Source organism: Bufo bufo, chromosome 4 (assembly GCF_905171765.1).
Source record: "Bufo bufo chromosome 4, aBufBuf1.1, whole genome shotgun sequence".
Taxonomy (NCBI): domain Eukaryota; kingdom Metazoa; phylum Chordata; class Amphibia; order Anura; family Bufonidae; genus Bufo; species Bufo bufo.
The window spans coordinates 503,533,544-503,552,231 of record NC_053392.1 but is presented as its reverse complement, the minus strand read 5'-3'; the positions used below and the strand labels follow the sequence as shown (position 1 = coordinate 503,552,231).

The 18,688-nt window shown below is 43.4% G+C and overlaps 1 long non-coding RNA gene across 1 annotated transcript in view; it reads right to left on the bottom strand.

The window, feature by feature from the left end:
* Positions 1 to 988: 988 nt before the first annotated feature.
* Positions 989 to 18,688, bottom strand: part of LOC120998798 — a 30,904-nt gene continuing 13,204 nt past the window's right edge. Inside the window, exons 2-3 of the long non-coding RNA XR_005778484.1 lie at positions 14,031 to 14,041; positions 989 to 1,097 (exon numbers count right to left, since the gene is read on the bottom strand). This is a non-coding gene — a long non-coding RNA (uncharacterized LOC120998798). The remainder of the gene's footprint in view (positions 1,098 to 14,030; positions 14,042 to 18,688) is intronic.

Below are 18,688 nucleotides of genomic sequence, written 5' to 3'. Positions count from 1 at the left end.
CACACATGCCCAGTTCCATCCTTCAACGGCTGCCAATCACATCTACTGTTAGAAGCTGTGACAGTTACAGGGAGAGAGCTGCAGCAGAAAGGACATGCCTCCTGAGAAAGGATAGACCCCTGATCTTCAGCTTGGAATAAATCTATAAAGAGTGAATAAAATAACAGTGGCTCGCCAGCATGTGTTATCTTGGAAGGTACTCTCCAAGGGCAACACCCCAAGCCCTATGAAATTAGTGCTACAAAATTCAAAATAAAAGGTTGGAGGGCACTCAGATCTCTAGAGTTCATAGGGAGATATAGTGCATTATATTCCTATTAAAATACATTATTAAAATTGAAATTAAGGGTCAACAACATCCATAAAAATGCATAAAATGTGGTACGCACAAATACAATATACTCTAATTGTATGTATCCCCTTTCAATAGTCCATAGGAAATCGGTGCAACGGTACACACTATGTGATGTATCGGCATGCAGTGTGTTCAGACTATAATCGCCTATTCCACTTAGACTATTCAATTTGGGTGTATATTCCACAAAAGTTATAACAAATACAAAAAGGTGCACACTCTTCTATACACCCGTTATCGATTTGTAGAGAAAATGTAAATAATGTAAATTGGAGGGCACTCAACTACCTGTAGGCATACAGGACACTCCAAATTATATCAATAAAGCAGAATTTATTAAACTAAAAACACACTGATATACGGTTACAAATTCCTCACTAACGTAAATCCGGATTTTCTATCTAATATATACACATTGTATCATTGTAGTATCCTGAATTAAAGAGCAAACACCCAGCTTCCTATGGTAATGATGGTCCGCTATTATTGGCTAATTATGCCAAAAAAGGTTACTGAATGTTGGTTATGATTAAGAACTTCCAAGTTTGAAACATGTTAACCTGTGGTGGAGGGTGGTGAAGATTGAAGCATGTACTGTTATGCCGATCTACAATAAAGACGACCAATACTGACGGATGCTGGAGAATATTCCTTTATTTTTCTGATTGTACAAGGGACGGGTCCGGTCCTCTCCGTGCACCGAATGCTTATGGTGAGCTGGATAAACCTTCTTTTTTGATTACTGAATGTTGGCTCACAAATCCACATCAATAAAAATAACAATAAAATTAATAAAAAGCGATAAAATGAAAACATATACGTTAATGATCATAAGATCAACCCTTTGATCTTATCGTCAGCAACACTGTAGTCCTTTTTGCAAATAGTTAATCGTATGATTAAACAACAAAGCTGTAATAGACTAATAGTCTTTTTCAACAGGCCCAGTATAGCTGAATACAAAGATGAATATGGTGGGCACGATGTAGCTGAATATAAAGATTGATGTGGTAGATTCCATTATGCCCGAGTACAAATTTGGTATAATAAACTCAGTATGGCTGAGTACAAAGTTGATGTGGAAAGCTTAATACAGCGGAGTATAGAATTACTACAGTGGACTCAGTATAGCCGAGTACAAAATAGGGTTCGCAATTGTAACAGTTCGGAAAACATATAGCAGCGCTTGAATATAATGGTCTGTACGTTACCACTCCTTGGAAGCTCGCTATGTTGCAGGAGTCTCTGCTTCTTAGCGGCTGGGCACAGTCCGCGCGCCGATACAGAGTCCCACGTGACCGAGAGCGGATTCTTAATTCCTAGTACGGAATGTACAGCTTGAATAGGAGCCGTATCTTTAGATTGTTATTCGTGTTTCAGATAGGTCATCATCCAAAAAGTGATATAGATTTGTACTTTGATTTTTGAGGTCCCCGAATCTTATGCTGCCATTTATAAAACCAAACGTATTTCGGGACTAGCGGTCCCTTCCTCAGTGGTAGGCAGTATACCGATTTGCTCTCCTTTATAAAGTAAAACTTTAATTGCGGGGTGTGTGGCTTCTGAAAAACATTGAAAAAATTGGACTGCACTCCGGAGGACTTTCCATAAAGTCAATGAACTTTATTCACCCATAAAGTGGCACAGAGCCTGCTCTGTGCCACTTTATGGGTGAATAAAGTTCATTGACTTTATGGAAAGTCCTCCGGAGTGCAGTCCAATTTTTTGTCCTATGTATATACACTCACCTAAAGAATTATTAGGAACACCATACTAATACGGTGTTGGACCCCCTTTTGCCTTCAGAACTGCCTTAATTCTACGTGGCATTGATTCAACAAGGTGCTGATAGCATTCTTTAGAAATGTTGGCCCATATTGATAGGATAGCATCTTGCAGTTGATGGAGATTTGAGGGATTCACATCCAGGGCACGAAGCTCCCGTTCCACCACATCCCAAAGATGCTCTATTGGGTTGAGATCTGGTGACTGTGGGGGTCATTTTAGTACAGTGAACTCATCGTCATGTTCAAGAAACCAATTTGAAATGATTCGAGCTTTGTGACATGGTGCATTATCCTGCTGGAAGTAGCCATCAGAGGATGGATACATGTTCTCATTCTGTTTACGCCAAATTCGGACTCTACCATTTGAATATCTCAACAGAAATTGAGACTCATCAGACCAGGCAACATTTTTCCAGTCTTCAACAGTCCAATTTTGGTGAGCTCGTGCAAATTGTAGCCTCTTTTTCCTATTTGTAGTGGAGATGAGTGGTACCCGGTGGGGTCTTCTGCTGTTGCAGCCCATCCGCCTCAAGGTTGTGCGTGTTGTGGCTTCACAAATGCTTTGCTGCATACCTCGGTTGTAACGAGTGGTTATTTCAGTCAACGTTGCTCTTCTATCAGCTTGAATCAGTCGGCCTATTCTCCTCTGACCTCTAGCATCCACAAGGCATTTTTGCCCACAGGACTGCCGCATACTGGATATTTTTCCCTTTTTACACCATTCTTTGTAAACCCTAGAAATGGTTGTGCATGAAAATCCCAGTAACTGAGCAGATTGTGAAATACTCAGACCGGCCCGTCTGGCACCAACAACCATGCCACGCTCAAAATTGCTTAAATCCCCTTTCTTTCCCATTCTGACATTCAGTTTGGAGTTCAGGAGATTGTCTTGACCAGGACCACACCCCTAAATGCATTAAAGCAACTGCCATGTGATTGGTTGACTAGATAATTGCATTAATGAGAAATAGAACAGGTGTTCCTAATAATTCTTTAGGCGAGTGTATATAAAGAAGGACGTATATATGTGTGTGTATGTATGTATGTATGTATGTATGTATGGTCCCACTAGGTAGGGGTGGGCACTACACAAGGGTCACATGTTACTCCTACTCCTAAGGGACAGTGATGTTATATTTAACCATGCATTTTACTGTATTTTCTGTGTGCTTTTACATGCAATGTTTCCCCTGTGTCATGCATAGCAGGCCTATGAGGGTGTAGTTAGGCATCCTAGACACTAGAGGGAGATAGAGAGCCCCTAGTATAAATGTTCAGGCCCAGACAGGGAGGAGTTAGTCTGTAGTCAGCAGTCTGTGGACACAGAAGTGAGAAGGCATCTTAGCCAAAGATATGCTGAGGGCCTCCTCCTGACATGCAGCTAGATAGTCCAGGCTGCTAGTTGCTACCAGGAGGCTAGTGAAGAACTCTAGCCTGCCTGTAGATAAAGTGAGCCACAGTTAGCTCAGAAGATTACCCCAAGGGAAGAGATGTACCTCCTGGGAGAAACCTGCAGCCACCTACGTACCAAGCAAGGACAGTACAACCAGCTCAGATAAGTAAGCTGATGGGTAGAGGTACTATAAAATAGAAGCAAGGGTCAATACGGGAGGAAGATTATTTTACCAAGGATTAAAGCCAGCATTTAGGCATCCGGGCCTTGGGATACAGCCAGCCAGAATAGCTGTGGAGATAGTGCAGCCTGGACTGTGAAGCATTAATTGTATACCCTCCAAGTATCTTGCAAGATTACACCTGCCATTATTGAAAGTAAGCCTGCTTGTGGAACATATGCTAAAAGGGACTGCATCATTACCAACTGTATGTACAAAGTTTGGACTGTTTTAAGTAAAGCAACGTTTGGTTCAGTATACCATCTGTGTACCTCCATTACTACTCCTATAAATCGGTGTGCCACCGTTACAGGCACTGGCGTCACGATCCTTAAAGAGACCTTGCCCCAGGCACTCAAAACACCTGCAACATCCAGGGCACCTCATCCACCATCAGGCCTGGTCCCTACATACAGAGTGTGCCCCAGAGGAACTTTGTGTCAGCCTCTCCTTCACTGTCGCATGCCTGCCCAGGGTTCTCCTATGAACAGTGAGTAACCCTCGATTGCCCATAACCGTGACCTCACTATCGCAATATCCTGCAGGTCTGGCGTGCTATATATATATATATATATATATATATATATATATATATATATAATACCACATATATATAGTGGATTTGGGATTGTTTAATTAGAAATAGCATGATATGTATAATTTCAGAGGCTCCTTTGCGTTTTCCATGCGTCTTTCATGCGGTAATTGTCCAATGAATAGATAATGGAATAAAAAGTGTTACACTTATCTTTAAATGGATTACCATATTTTTCATATGTATACAGCATCCATTAAATATATATAAAAAATATATAATTTTTTTTTATTTATAAATAGAGTTGAGCGAACCCGAACTGTAAAGTTCGGGTTTGTACCGAACTTTAGGGTTTTTGGCACCCGGACCCGAACATTTACGTAAAAGTTCGGGTTCGGTGTTCGGCGATTTTTATAGCGCTTTTTGAAAGGCTGCAAAGCAGCCAATCAACAAGCGTCATTCTACTTGCCCCAAAAGGCCATCACAGCCATGCCTACTATTGGCATGGCTGTGATTGGCCAAATGCAGCATGTGACCCAGCCTGTATTTAAGCTGGAGTCACGTAGCGCTGCCCGTCACGTACCGCCGCTTGGATTAGTGTAGGGAGAGGCTGCAGCTGCTGTGAGGGAGAGATCATGGAGAAATCTTATGAAGAACTGCTTCTTTACTCAGCGATCTACAGCAAATGTGTTTTGTGGGTGCAGTGCACAATTGTTTAAAGCCTGCCCTGAGCCAACTACTACTGAAAACGAACTTTATTTCCTTCAGTTAGTCAATATCAATACATAATCGGCAGCCATTTTATGCAACGATAGTGCACCAGAGCAGGATATCTGCATGTCTGCAAGTCCAGAAATACTGCTTTTTGCTTACTGGGGTGAAAAAAATATATCTGTTTCATATAGTGCACATCTAGGATTAGACGTGCATAAGTGACTGTCACATTTAGGCCAGAAATACGGCTTTTTGGTTACTTGGGTGAAAAAACCCTCTAATATACTGTAGTGCACATCTGGGATTACTTAAAAGAGACAGGGGGCACACCAAATACTTCAAGGAGTGCAAAGGGTGGTAGAACTGCATATATCAAATAATCCGACCCAAGAGTGAGTCAAAAGAGCCACCCCATAAATGCACATCCAACCATGAAAAAGTATTAAAAGTAAATATAAAGTTTATTAGACACGACAACACACACGCATTAAAAAATTGTATACAATATAGAACAAAGTGCGGTATGCAATAAAATATATGTAACCGACACACACAGGTCCACTGGGTCACCACATATGTATGTATGCGTTATCAACCAGCATATACAAGGCAATACAATGAATCACATATAGCAAATGCAAGGTAAGGTGAGACCACTAGAAATGAGGATAAAGACAGACCAACATGGGGTCAAATATCAAGAGCCAAACCTACATAGCCAGCTGGTGCAGTGGACCTGGAAACATGACAAGCGCCCAACGCGTGTCGCCGGAGCAATCCGGCTTCCTCAGGGGTAAAGAACTATGTGTTGGAGCGTCACATTATATAGGGTATAAAACAGGGTGTAATTACATTCACCTGTGCAGCAGGAACTGTGGTTAGTGTGTGCGCATATCAAACTCCAGTCAAAGCAGAAAACCGGAAGTATGAGAATCACATGATCGGCTGGTGGAACGAATGGTGGAACGCATATGCACTCCACCAGCCAAAACACAGCCACATAACATGAAAGGGAGATGAGGGCACTAGTGTATTAAATGCACATTGCTAAATGCAGCTAATTCGAGCCACAATAGCGATGCCAGACAAGTTTGTGTATAATAAAGCCGGCACTTCCGGAGCGGATGTAAATGATCACATGACCGGAAGTGAGGCGCCGCTGTGGAACACATGGTGGAACGCATAGTGCGCTCCACTGTGAATAGTGGAGCGCACGATGCGTCCAGCACACGCACAGAGTCACGGCAGCATACTGGAGGGAACAGCGGAAGCAGAAACAAGGGGGAGGGGGCGATGTGATGAAAATAGGCAGGACATAACTCAATCCATGTGGATGTCTCTGCATGCACTTAGGGCAAATAATATTGGGCACAATCAGGCAATATGCCCCAATAATGAAGTGAGTGCATAAACAGCCACTCATATATGCATAAATAGTAAAGAATAATAAATAATAATATGGCAAATACATTACAATAAGGGCACAGATAGGCAATTGGACATATACATATACACATACAAAAGTCATATATACACTGCGTAAAAAGAACATAGACACAAATTATATATGATATGGTTAGTGCATATTAAGGCATATATCTATATATATCCAACATATATAACCCACATATATAACCAAACACCTATACTCATGACGTTGTCAGTGATCCCAATATGCATAAATGTGAACAATAGTACACATAATTATTATACAATGTACATGCATAATAATAGATGACCCTTATGTCAGATCCGAGACCCATGACGGACCTACAAAAAAAGGGAAAGGAATGGTGATAAAATAACGTGAAAGACCACTAATGTGGAAGTAAAAAGAATGGTGGATACAGAAGTGCCCGAACCGTGCGTGTGAGATGGTGAGTAAAAGTGAAACAGTGAAAAGAACCTGTAAAGAATGACAAAGAGATTAATACAAATAAGAAGAAGTTTAATAATTAACGCAGCCTAACTGCAGCCCCCAAATAAAGCCCCTATAGAGGCAATGGTTGCTCAGTGCCCAATCTGTGCCATAATATATGGCTATTGCCCACCTCAATGCAATGGCTGGATAGCGCACTATTAAAATAGATATATCCACCTGAAACAGAGACCCCCTAGTATCCCCTCGCTATTGGTGCTCGGATGGCACAAGGCATAGAACCCGCTGTTCCTGTGTTCCCAGCATGCTTAATTTAATAGACCCCGGATATCCAGATGAAGGAATAGACAATAGACAATGGCCCCACCAAAGGGGTTTGGAGGCTACCCCCATGTCAAGTGTGGTAGAAACCAGTGATCGTGAGTTCCTCATTTAATCCATGCGGGGCAACTGTATCCAGATTGAAAATCCATTTGGACTCGAGACGCAATAGTTGAGAGGTGGCCGATCCTCCTCTCAGATTCATGCGGTTATACACTGGTGACAATCCAGAAAATGTGCAGCAACTGAGGTTAATGGTTTCTTTGCTTGTTTGATAGATGTTGCTGAATAAGTTTCCGTACTTCCTGGCCGTTCTGGCCCACATATAGCTTCCCACATTCACAAATTAGTGCGTAGATTACATTTCTTGTACGACAGTTGATGTAATGATCCGAAGATATCACCGCCGGAAGCCTGCAGGTAGAGAAGGAGTCAGCACAGATCATGTATTGGCAGATGTTACAATTTCCGCATGGGTATGTCCCGTGCAATCTAACACCCCTCCCCAACCCCTGTGAGGGCCTCTGGAAATGGCTACGTACCAGTTTGTCACGTAGATTTGGTGCTCTACGTGCAATAATCTTCGGAGTTGGATTTACATGGTCACTCAGCTTAGGATCCGCCAATAAGAGATGCCAGTGTGCATTTAGTATTGTATATAGATCACGCCATTGGTTATTATACTTAGTAATAAGATGGACCTGTGTACTCCGAGGTTTAGGTTTAGATTTCAACAATTCCAGGCGGTCAGTTGTCTTCGCCTTTTCAAAAGCCCCTGATATTACTTTCTTCGGGTAGCCACGTGCTCTAAATCTGTTCGTCAAATCGATAGAGGCCTCACTGAAGTCAGGGATGGTGGTGCAATTGCGGCGCAATCTTAGGAACTGGCCCTTGGGGATCCCTCTACGCAAGTGGGCCGGATGAAAGCTGTCAAAATGTAACAGACTATTTGTTGCCGTTTCCTTATGGAAGAGTGATGTACGAATACCTTGTTCATCGACTTTCAGTCGCAAATCCAGAAACTCAGCGGTGGTGTCCGAAATCTTGTAGGTAAGTGAGATGTTGAGTGAGTTAGTATTCAACAAGCTAACAAACTCAGTACACTGTTCGACTGTGCCCTGCCAAAAAATCAAAAGGTCATCAATATAGCGATACCATGCAAGGACATGTTCACCATACATTGCCGTGGGGTACACGTGTGTCTCCTCCCACCAACCTAAAAATAAGTTGGCGTAGGAGGGTGCACATCGTGCCCCCATCGCAGTCCCCGATACTTGTCTGTAAAACACACGGTCAAACACAAAATAATTATGGTGGAGGACAAACTCCAAGAGGCTCACCAAGAATGTGTGGTGTGCCGGATCTCCACAGGATGATTTTTGCAAAAAGTACTGGGTGGCTTGTAGACCATCACTGTGCGATATGTTTGAATAAAGGGACTCAACATCACACGTGAGTATCAGTGTCCCCGGTGGGAACTGCGTCTTCTGTAGATGTTGTACCAACTGCATAGAGTCCCTGAGGTGCGATTGAAGACCTAAAACATAGGGCTGTAAAAAGAAGTCGAGGTAAATGCAGGCTTGTTCACATAAACTCCCTATCCCCGCCACAATAGGACGGCCCGGAGGTACAGCCAAGTCCTTATGTACCTTGGGGAGCATGTAGAAAGTTGGGATTATAGGGCAGTTGACTTCCAAAAATCCCTTCTCTTTTTTGGTAATGATGTTAAATTGGTATGCAGAGGTAAGGAGTCTATCCAGTTTCTTCATAAACGTTGCAGTGGGGTCTGTAGGTAATGGAGTATAGAAATGACGGTTACTCAATTGTCTTCTAGCCTCTGTCACTGTGCCTCTGTGCATAAGTGACTGTCACATTTAGGCCAGAAAAATGGCTTTTTTGCTTACTGGGGTGAAAAAACACTCTGATATACTGCACATCTGGGACGTGCATAAGTTACTGTGAAATTTAGGCCAAAAATACTGTCATATGGAGTTAAAAAATAAATTTGTGCAATACCCTACATCAGGGTTTTTATTGGCAGTTAATTATTTTTAACAGACTTAACCACTTTTCTACATTGCTTTGTGAACGCTAACTATGAGGCAAACATCTAATAAGGGACGCGGTCATGGTCGTGGTGTTGGTGGAGCCTCTGGTGCAGGGAGAGGACGTGGACACAGCTACACGTCCTACTGAACCTACTACCTCAGGTCCCAGTAGCCGCCAGATTCTACAGCGATATTTGGTCGGGCCTAATGCCGTTCTAAGGATGGTAAGCAAGTACAGGCGCTAGTCAATTGGGTGGCCGACAGTGGATCCAGCACGTTCACATTATCTCCCACCCAGTCTTCTGCAGAAAGCGCACAGGTGGCGCCTGAAACCCATGCCCATCAGTCTGTCACATCACCCCCGTGCATATCGGGGAACCTGTCTGAGCCTTGGACATGCTGAAGAGACTGTGCGAGCAGCAGCAGGCCATAGTGGAGTTTCAGCTGCAGCACGCACGGGTGAGTCGCACTGCGGAACAGCACCACTTCACCACCAATGACTGGGCCTCCATGCGAGATCTGTGTGCCCTGTTGCGCTGTTTCGAGTACTCCACCAACATGGCCAGTGGCAATGACGCCGTTATCAGCGTTACAATACCACTTCTATGTCTCCTTGAGAAAACACTTAGGGCGATGATGGAAGAGGATGTGGCCCAGGAGGAGGAAGAGGGGTCATCTCTAACACTTTCAGGCCAGTCTTTTAGAAGTGACTCACAAAAGAGGATTTTTGCAACAGCAGAGGCCAGGTACAAATTTGGCCAGCCAGGGCCCACAACTGGAGGACGAGGAGGAGGATGGGGATGAAGCATGTTCACAGCGGGGTGGCATCCAACGCAGCTCGGGCCCATCACTGGTGCGTGGCTGGGGGGATACGGAGGACGCAGGCGATACGCCTCCCACAGAGGACAGCTTGTCCTTCCCTCTGGGCAGCCTGGCACACATGAGCGACTACATGCTGCAGTGCATGCGCAACGACAGCAGAGTTGCCCACATTTTAACGTGTGCTGACTAACCCTGCTGGATCCCCGTTACAAAGACATTGTGCCGTCCTTAATTCCCTCACTGGAGAGTGATCGGAAGATGCGCGACTACAGGCGCACGCTGGTAGACGCGCTCCTGAGAGCATTCCCGACTGACGCCGGGGGACAAGTGGAAGCACAAGGTGAAGGCAGGGGAGGAGGAAGAGGTCCCCAACGCAGCTGTGTCAGCGCCAGCACCTCAGAAGGCAGGGTTAGCATGGCCGACATGTGGAAAAGCTTTGTCACCTCGCCGCAACAACCGGCCCCAATTGCTGATATGGAGCGTGTTAGCAGGAGGCAGCATTTGAACATGGTGGAACAGTACCTGTGCACACGCCTACACGTACTGACTGATGGTTCTGCCCCATTCAACGTTTGGGTCTCCAAATTGTCCACATGGCCAGAGCTTGCCCTGTATGCCTTGGAGGTGCTGGCCTGCCCTGCAGCCAGTGTACTCTCTGAACGTGTATTTAGCACGGCAGGAGGTGTCATTACAGACAGACGCAGCTGCCTGTCCACAGCCAACGTGGACAAGCTTGGATCCCTCAGGACTTGTCTGTACCTTGTGCAGAATAGACAGTTCTAACAGCCTCAACCATCCATCCTTGTACTCAAGTGCACTTATTCCTTTTTTTTTTTTTTATATGTCCCAATATTTTGGGGGATACCCCTATGTAAAAATGCAAAATAACACACATCTGTGTTGGCTACCTATTCCTCCTTCGCCGCTGCTTCCACCTAGACCGCCACGTGAGCCTACACGGCCACATCCACCCATTCACCGCCTCCTTAATCATTCCTAATTTTTATTTTTTTAAGGTCTTTTATGTTTTCTTTATTAATTTCCCTATCCACATTGGTTTGCATAGCATTTGCCATGCTCTTAAGTAGGGTTGTCCCGATACCACTTTTTTAGGACCGAGTACAAGTACCGATACTTTTTTTCAAGTAGTCACCGATACCGAATACCGATACTTTTTTTAAATGTCATGTGACCGTTTTGGGGGATCTGTGGATGACGCACTGTCATGTGGGGGATCTGTGGATGGCACTGTTATGGGGGACCTGTGGATGGCACTGTTATGGGGGACCTGTGGATGGCACTGTTATGGGGGACCTGTGGATGGCACTGTTATGGGGGATCTGTGGATGGCACTGTTATGGGGGATCTGTGGATGGCACTGTTATGGGGGATCTGTGGATGGCGCTGTTATGGGGGATCTGTGGATGGCACTGTTATGGGGGATCTGTGGATGGCACTGTTATGGGGATCTGTGGATGGCACTGTTATGGGGGATCTGTGGATGGCACTGTTATGGGGGATCTGTGGATGGCACTGTTATGGGGATTTGTGGATGGCACTGTTATGGGGATCTGTGGATGGTACTGCTATGGGGTGGGATATCTGTGGATGGCATTGTTATGGGGTGGGGGGATCTGAGGATGGCATTGTTATTTGGTGGGGGATCTGTGGATGGTGCTGTTATAGGGGATCTGTGGATGGAACTGTTATGGGGAGGATCTGTGGATGACACTGCTATATGTCATCCACAGATCCCCCTCATAACAGTGTCCCCCAATACACCGGGCCCCGCCGCTCACCGAAGTATTTATAAACGTGAATCCTTATCCTGTTATTAAGTTGAACTAACGCTGCGCTCTCCCATGTTCCCCTGTATCCCCCTGTATCCCCACAGCACTTACTTAAGCTTCCATAGCAGGCAGAGCGGACGGCACCAGTAACGTCACTCACTGACGTCGCGCGTCTGCTCCGCCTGCTTCATTCATAAAGTGGGCGGAGCAGGCGCTCTACGTCAGTGAGTGACGTTACTGCTGCCGTCTGCTCTGCCTGCTATGGAAGCTTAAGTAAGTGCTGTGGGGATACAGGGGGATACAGGGGAACATGGGAGAGGGCAGCGTTAGTTCAACTTAATAACAGGATAAGGATTCACGTTTATAAATACTTTGGTGAGCGGCGGGGCCCGGTGTAAGAGTACAGTGACTGCACCGGGCCCCGCCCATAGTTACGGACTCCAGCCCCTCCTCTCTCCCGATGCTGCATCTTTGCCGGGCCGCAAAAATATTCATTGCGGGAAAAAAAAAAGGATTCTATTTATGTATCGGGGCGGGGTATCGGCGGCTGAGTACCGCCGAGAAAACTCGGAATCGGTCCCGATACCGATACTAGTATCGGTATCGGGACAACCCTACTCTTAAGCACATTTTGCTGCCTTTTGCAGCCCTCTAGCTCTTTCCATGACATTTTTACAGCCATTTTAGTGCTCAAAAGTTCGGGTCCCCATTGACTTCAATGGGGTTCGGGTTCAGGGTCAAGTTCGGGTCCCGAAAACAAAATTTTTTTTTCAAGTTCGGCCGAACCTGAACATCCAGGTGTCCGCTCAACTCTATTTATAAATTATTTTTTTTGCATAAAAGGTGATAATAAAAATGGAGGAATATAAAAAGTGGATCCACAACCACACTGGACAAATTTAACACATATATTGGCATAGAGAAATTTGTTAGAAAAATCTACCTTAAGAAATATTTTATGAAAAACCCCATAATAACTACTTATGATAATCCAACTAACAAATATAAGCATACAGAATTAAAGATGAGTTCCAAGAAGTCCCTTAAACAGGAAATCAGTGATGAAATAGCCACCTTTAGGAAAGACATGGAATGTGAAATTAGGAAACTAAAAAGAAGATCGGTCTCCAATAATCTAACCAAAAATGAAATTAAGGCAATTAAACAACTGCAAACTGAACAGAACATAATTATCAGACCAACAGATAAGGGGGGAGCAAGTGTCATTCAAGATGTAGAACAATATAACAAGGAATGCATGACACAGATATAACAACATACAAACAATTGAGTAGCGATCCCACCCAAAAATTCTATGGGGAACTCGTCAAGTATTGTGACAAAGGACATAATGAAGGGATCCTACTGGAACGAGAACATAAATACATAATAGGTACCCCAAAACAACTACCCATATTTTATTGCGTTACCAAAATCCACAAGAATTACAATAAACCCCCAGGACACCCTATAACATCAGGGATAGGGTCTATAACTTCGAACTTGTCCCAACCAGGGCATATCATCTCTGGTGACACAACTACAAACCAATGGACAATTACAGCAACAACAGATCAATTTTATAGAAGAGGGGGTTAAATACATCTTAACACACAACTATTTTTCCTATGAATCAGAGTTGATGTCCAAGAAAGGGGCACTGCCATGGGCACCAGGTTCGTCCCCAGTTATGCCAATCTTTTTATGGCTCAGTGGGAGGCGGAGGTTTTCCAACCCACTTCTGGGGACGACCTGGTGCTATGGCGGAGATATATAGATTATATTATTTTCATCTGGAAAACTTAAACAAACATTTTCTTACAACACATGGGTAATAATGACAGGAATCTTAGTTTTTCAACAAACATTAGTAGATCACATATAGATTTTTTGGATTTAAACTTTACGATCACAAATTAGAAGTTAGTCTGCAACACTTACCACAAATCAGTGATGAAGAACAGCTACATCTTGTATTCCAGCTGTCACCTACCCAGATGGCTGACCAATATTCCAACCAGTCAGTTTAGGAGACTAAAGAGAAATTGTACAACATCAGTTTACCACTAAGGAATATCCAGAGATGTTAGTGGAAACATCGTTAAATAAAGTGAGAAGTCTGGATAGAGACAGTTTTTTTTATGACTGTAAAAAAGGTCACTAAACAAGATAATGACCTAAAAATTACACTTTAATTTCATTCAGAATGCAGGCAAATAGAAAGAATCATAAGTAAACACTGGCACCATCTATTGAAAGACAAAACCATTGGACCATTACTGACCCCAAACCACTTATACACTAAGGCACCAAATTTGGATCTATTAGTTGACCCTTCTATTAGAAAGAAAGGAGTACTAGGGACCAATTCAAACTGGCTTTTCTAGAAGGCCTTCCATAGGTGTGGTAATTGTAATAACTGTAGAACAATGAATTTCCCTAAAAAAACTCTAGAAATTCATTCAACCCAAAATGCTCTACATTTGCCTTTACAGTAGTGTATCAGATAGTTATAAATGGTGGGGCGGAGAGGGAGCTGGGATCAGACCCACTTCTAATGTCATAATGATTCTAGCATGTAACATTAGCTTTTTGACCATTTCCCATGGTTCTTAAAATAGTCTTTTTAAATGCTAAATAGTCCCCAGAAGAGATCTTTTATGTGGTCAGAAGCGCTTGATCTCAAAGCTGATATTATGTGTGTGCAGGAGACCCATATAGTTAGCAAAGATGCGTATCGGATCAGACATCATTTGTTCCCACATGTCGTACAGTCTCAGTACCACAAAAATCAGAGAGGAGTTCTATGGGCCTTTAAGAATTCTATTGCTTTTTCACCCAGTAATACATTCCTAGACAAAAATGGTAGATTTATTATCTTAACGTGCACTATAAATAATTTAGGGTATACCATAGTGGCTATCTATGCTCCTAACAGGCACCAACTACATTTCCTTCATAAAGTTCTAGCAAAAACAGCGAAACTGCAACAAGGCCACCTAATAATATGTGGAGACTTAAACTTAGTGCCAGACGCTGAGATGGATTCCACAGCTAGGAACAGGAGTTCCTACCCCACTTTGAGCCCTCTTTTGAGACGGGAAGAGCTGTACGACATCTGGAGAATACATCATGCCTCTGAGCAAGACTACTCTGTCTTTTCACATGTGCACAATTCCTACTCCCGCATAGATCTTTTTTTAGTTAGTAGATAGCTTCTCCAGCTAGTCACGCATTCTACTGTGGAGACAATAAAATGGTCTGACCATGCTGCCATATCCCTGTCAATACAAGAAACATATAATATAAGAGACACCCTCTGGCGTTGTAGCCCCTTCATCGTCTCCAACCCAGGGTATAAAGCAGAAATCAACAGAGCATTAATTGACTATTTTGAGCTAAATGTGGGTTCGGTCTCCAATCCCTATTGCCTATGGAATGCCCATAAGTCTTACATCTGTGGCATGTTCATCAAGCTGGGCCAACAATCAAAAAAACAAAAGGAGCAAAAATTGCATACCATATTCTCCCAGCTCACCTCCCTAGAATCTCTAAATAAGTCTTCCTTTTCTACAGAGAGAGCAACCCAAATACATGCCGTGAGAACACAACTTAGAGAATGTCTTCTTTTCACATACGAAAAGAATTTAAGAGCCACCAAAGCCTGCTACTATTCACAAGACAACAAGGCAAGTAAACTACTGGCCCGTCGCCTGAAAATGAGAGCAGCCAAAGCCAGGGTTCCTCACTTGATACACCCTGTCAACGGGCATAAGATCTATGACCCAAAAGCTATGGCGGACAAGTTTGTTGAATATTACTCTGCTTTATACAACCTTAGGGACTCCCCCGAGATATTACCAATTTCGCCCCCTTGAAATTAGTTCTTATTTAGAAAAACTAAATCTTCTGGCCCTAAATGATCAACAGAGGAATACACTATCCCACCCTATCAGTTCCCTAGAAATAGCTGGAGCCATATCCTCACTACATCTTCACAAATCCCCTGGCCCGGATGGCCTGTCCAATATATAGTATAAAACATTTCAAGACCAGCTTATACCTCACCTACTACTAGTATATAACAAAGCATTTAAAGATGGCTCTTTTCCAGACGAGATGTTATCGGCGACGATAGTAGCCCTACCAAAACCCGGTAAACTGCCAGATAGGCCCCAAAATTTTAGACCCATCTCCCTGTTAAACACAGATCTGAAAATTTACGCCAAAATTCTGGCAACCAGATTGTCGAATATTATACCACTTCTAACATCTGCTGACCAAACGGGATTTGTCAAGGGGAGGCAAATTATAGATAATTCCCGTCGGACCAGAACATCGTAGATGTTATCAATCGCAAGGGGATTGGAGCATTGTTGGTGACCCTAGATGCAGAGAAGGCGTTCGACCGACTGAACTGGTCGTTCGCCTTCTCTGTGTTGAAGACAATGGGATTAGGGGAAGCATTCATAGAGGCAATACGTGCCCTATACTCTAATCCTTCAGCTAGAGTGTTCATTAACGGAGCATTATCACCATCATTTCCCTTAACCAATGGCCCCCGTCAAGGGAGTCCTCTTTCACCCTTGATCTTTATTCTAGCGATAGAAGCCCTGGCCCAGGCCATTAGACTCAGCCCGGATATCTCTGGAATCCAAATTGGGAAGACTCAGCATTGCATATCTATGTATGCAGATGATGTGCTTCTGACACTTTCGTCGCCTCAAATTGCCCTTCCAGTAGCACTCTCCCTTATTAAAGAATACGGTCGCCTGTCATACTACAAGGTCAATGAGTCCAAATCTCAAATTCTCCCTCTAACTATATCAGGCAGCCTGCTAGACTCTCTAAAACGTGCCTTCCCTTTTGATTGGAGACAGGACAGTATAAAATACCTAGGAGTAAATATACCACCGACTTTCTCCAGTATGTTCAGCCTCAACTATCTCCCCTTACTAGAGATGATTAAACAAGACATTGCCTCATATAGCAAATATGAAATTTCCTGGGTAGGCCGCATTGCGACTTTCCAAATGTTTATTCTGCCAAAGCTTTTATTTATTTTCAGAATGGTCCCCATTAAAGTCCCCAATTTCTTTTTCAAGAAAGCACAGGGCCTAATCAGCAACTTTGTGTGGTCAGGGAGTAAACCCCGGATCGCCACGAACACTCTCACAAAAAACAAATCCAAGGGAAGACTTGGCCTTCCAGATCTTCGGGATTACTTTCTGGCCACTCAAATTCAGGAGCTAAAGAAATGGTGGACACTAGATGTCCAAACTCCCTGGGTAAAAATTGAATCTACATTGGCTCCTAATGGTCATCTCAAAACTCTCCTGATTAATAGCTTGAGTGTCTCCCAGTTTAAAATTCTACCTTTACCAACTGTGCTAAAGACCTCAGTCTATTACTGGTGTCTGTTTCACAAGAAATGCACTCATAATCCCTTCTCGCTGTTAGAAGTATCTCCATTACAGTTGGTTGAATTACACATTCCTGGTATAGATCTATCCTCCTGGAGCTGGCTAGGCATCAAAACTTTGAGTCAGTTCTATAACAATGACTCCTTAAAATCCTTTAGTGAGCTCCAAACAGAATTCACAATACCCAGAGGAGATTTCTTTAAATATTTGCAGATTCGGCACCTTCTGCAATCGAAATCACCTCACCAGGTGATCGCATATAAGGAAATCTTTGAATTATGGTCCCTGCCAGTGCGACCTGATCGTAAAGTGGGTATCAGACCACTGTATCAAGCCTTAGGCTCGAAATCCACTATCTCCAAAACTACACCACTTCTAGCATGGGATAGGGAACTACGGGAAAACATACCGGCGACGGATTGGCTGGAAACATTCAAGTTCATTTCCATGACATTTCGCAGCACATCTTTATATGAAGCCGCCATTAAGTCATGTTTGAGATGATACTATACCCCTGATAAATTGATGTAACAGCAAAAAAGAGAGACAAGGCTAGCACAAATAATAATGGCTGTAAACTTTATTATAGTCTCAACAAGAGACAAGAATGTATTAAAATGCACATAAAAGACAATACAATGGTAAGTGGGGAGCACTCAAGATAATGGAGCACCACTGGATAACAGAACATATCAAGGCTGGAGGAATGATACAAATATCCTACAATGTGTACGTATGGCGCAAAGCCAAATATCAAATATATAAAACCTAGCCAAGGCTGACAGGCCTAGATCAGAATGAAATACAATACATGCCAAGATATAAAGTGCATAGTGCAGAAAATGACAAAGTGCATAAGTATATCACATGAAAAGAGCCATAGAAAAGCTATACAGTAAATACCTGAGTGGTGAACCAACAGAGCCCCAACGCACGTTTCACGTAATCTTCTTCAGGGGGGAAGAGTGTGTGAGACTATAATAAAGTTTACATCCATTATTATTTGTGCTAGCCTTGTCTCTCTTTTTTGGTGTTACATCGTACGTGCAGGCTTAGCACGTGTACTCACATTTCCTGTGAGTCATTTTCTATTGGTGATATTTATACCCTGATAAATTGAGCAAAATTTATCCTGGTACGTCACATCTTTGTTGGCGTGGATGTGGATACTCTGGCACATTGTTGCATATCCTTTGGGAGTGCCCTTTGATATTGCAAATCTGGTTTGAGGTAGCTTCTAGATTCTGTGGAATCATTATTAAGGAGACAGTACATATGGCTCTCTTTTTCAGGGGTATTCAAGCCATCCCACCTAGGTACAGAACCCCAGTTGCTCATTTGCTACTTGTTACTAAATTAGCGATTACCAAATACTGGAAAACTGCCAACATCCCCTCTAAG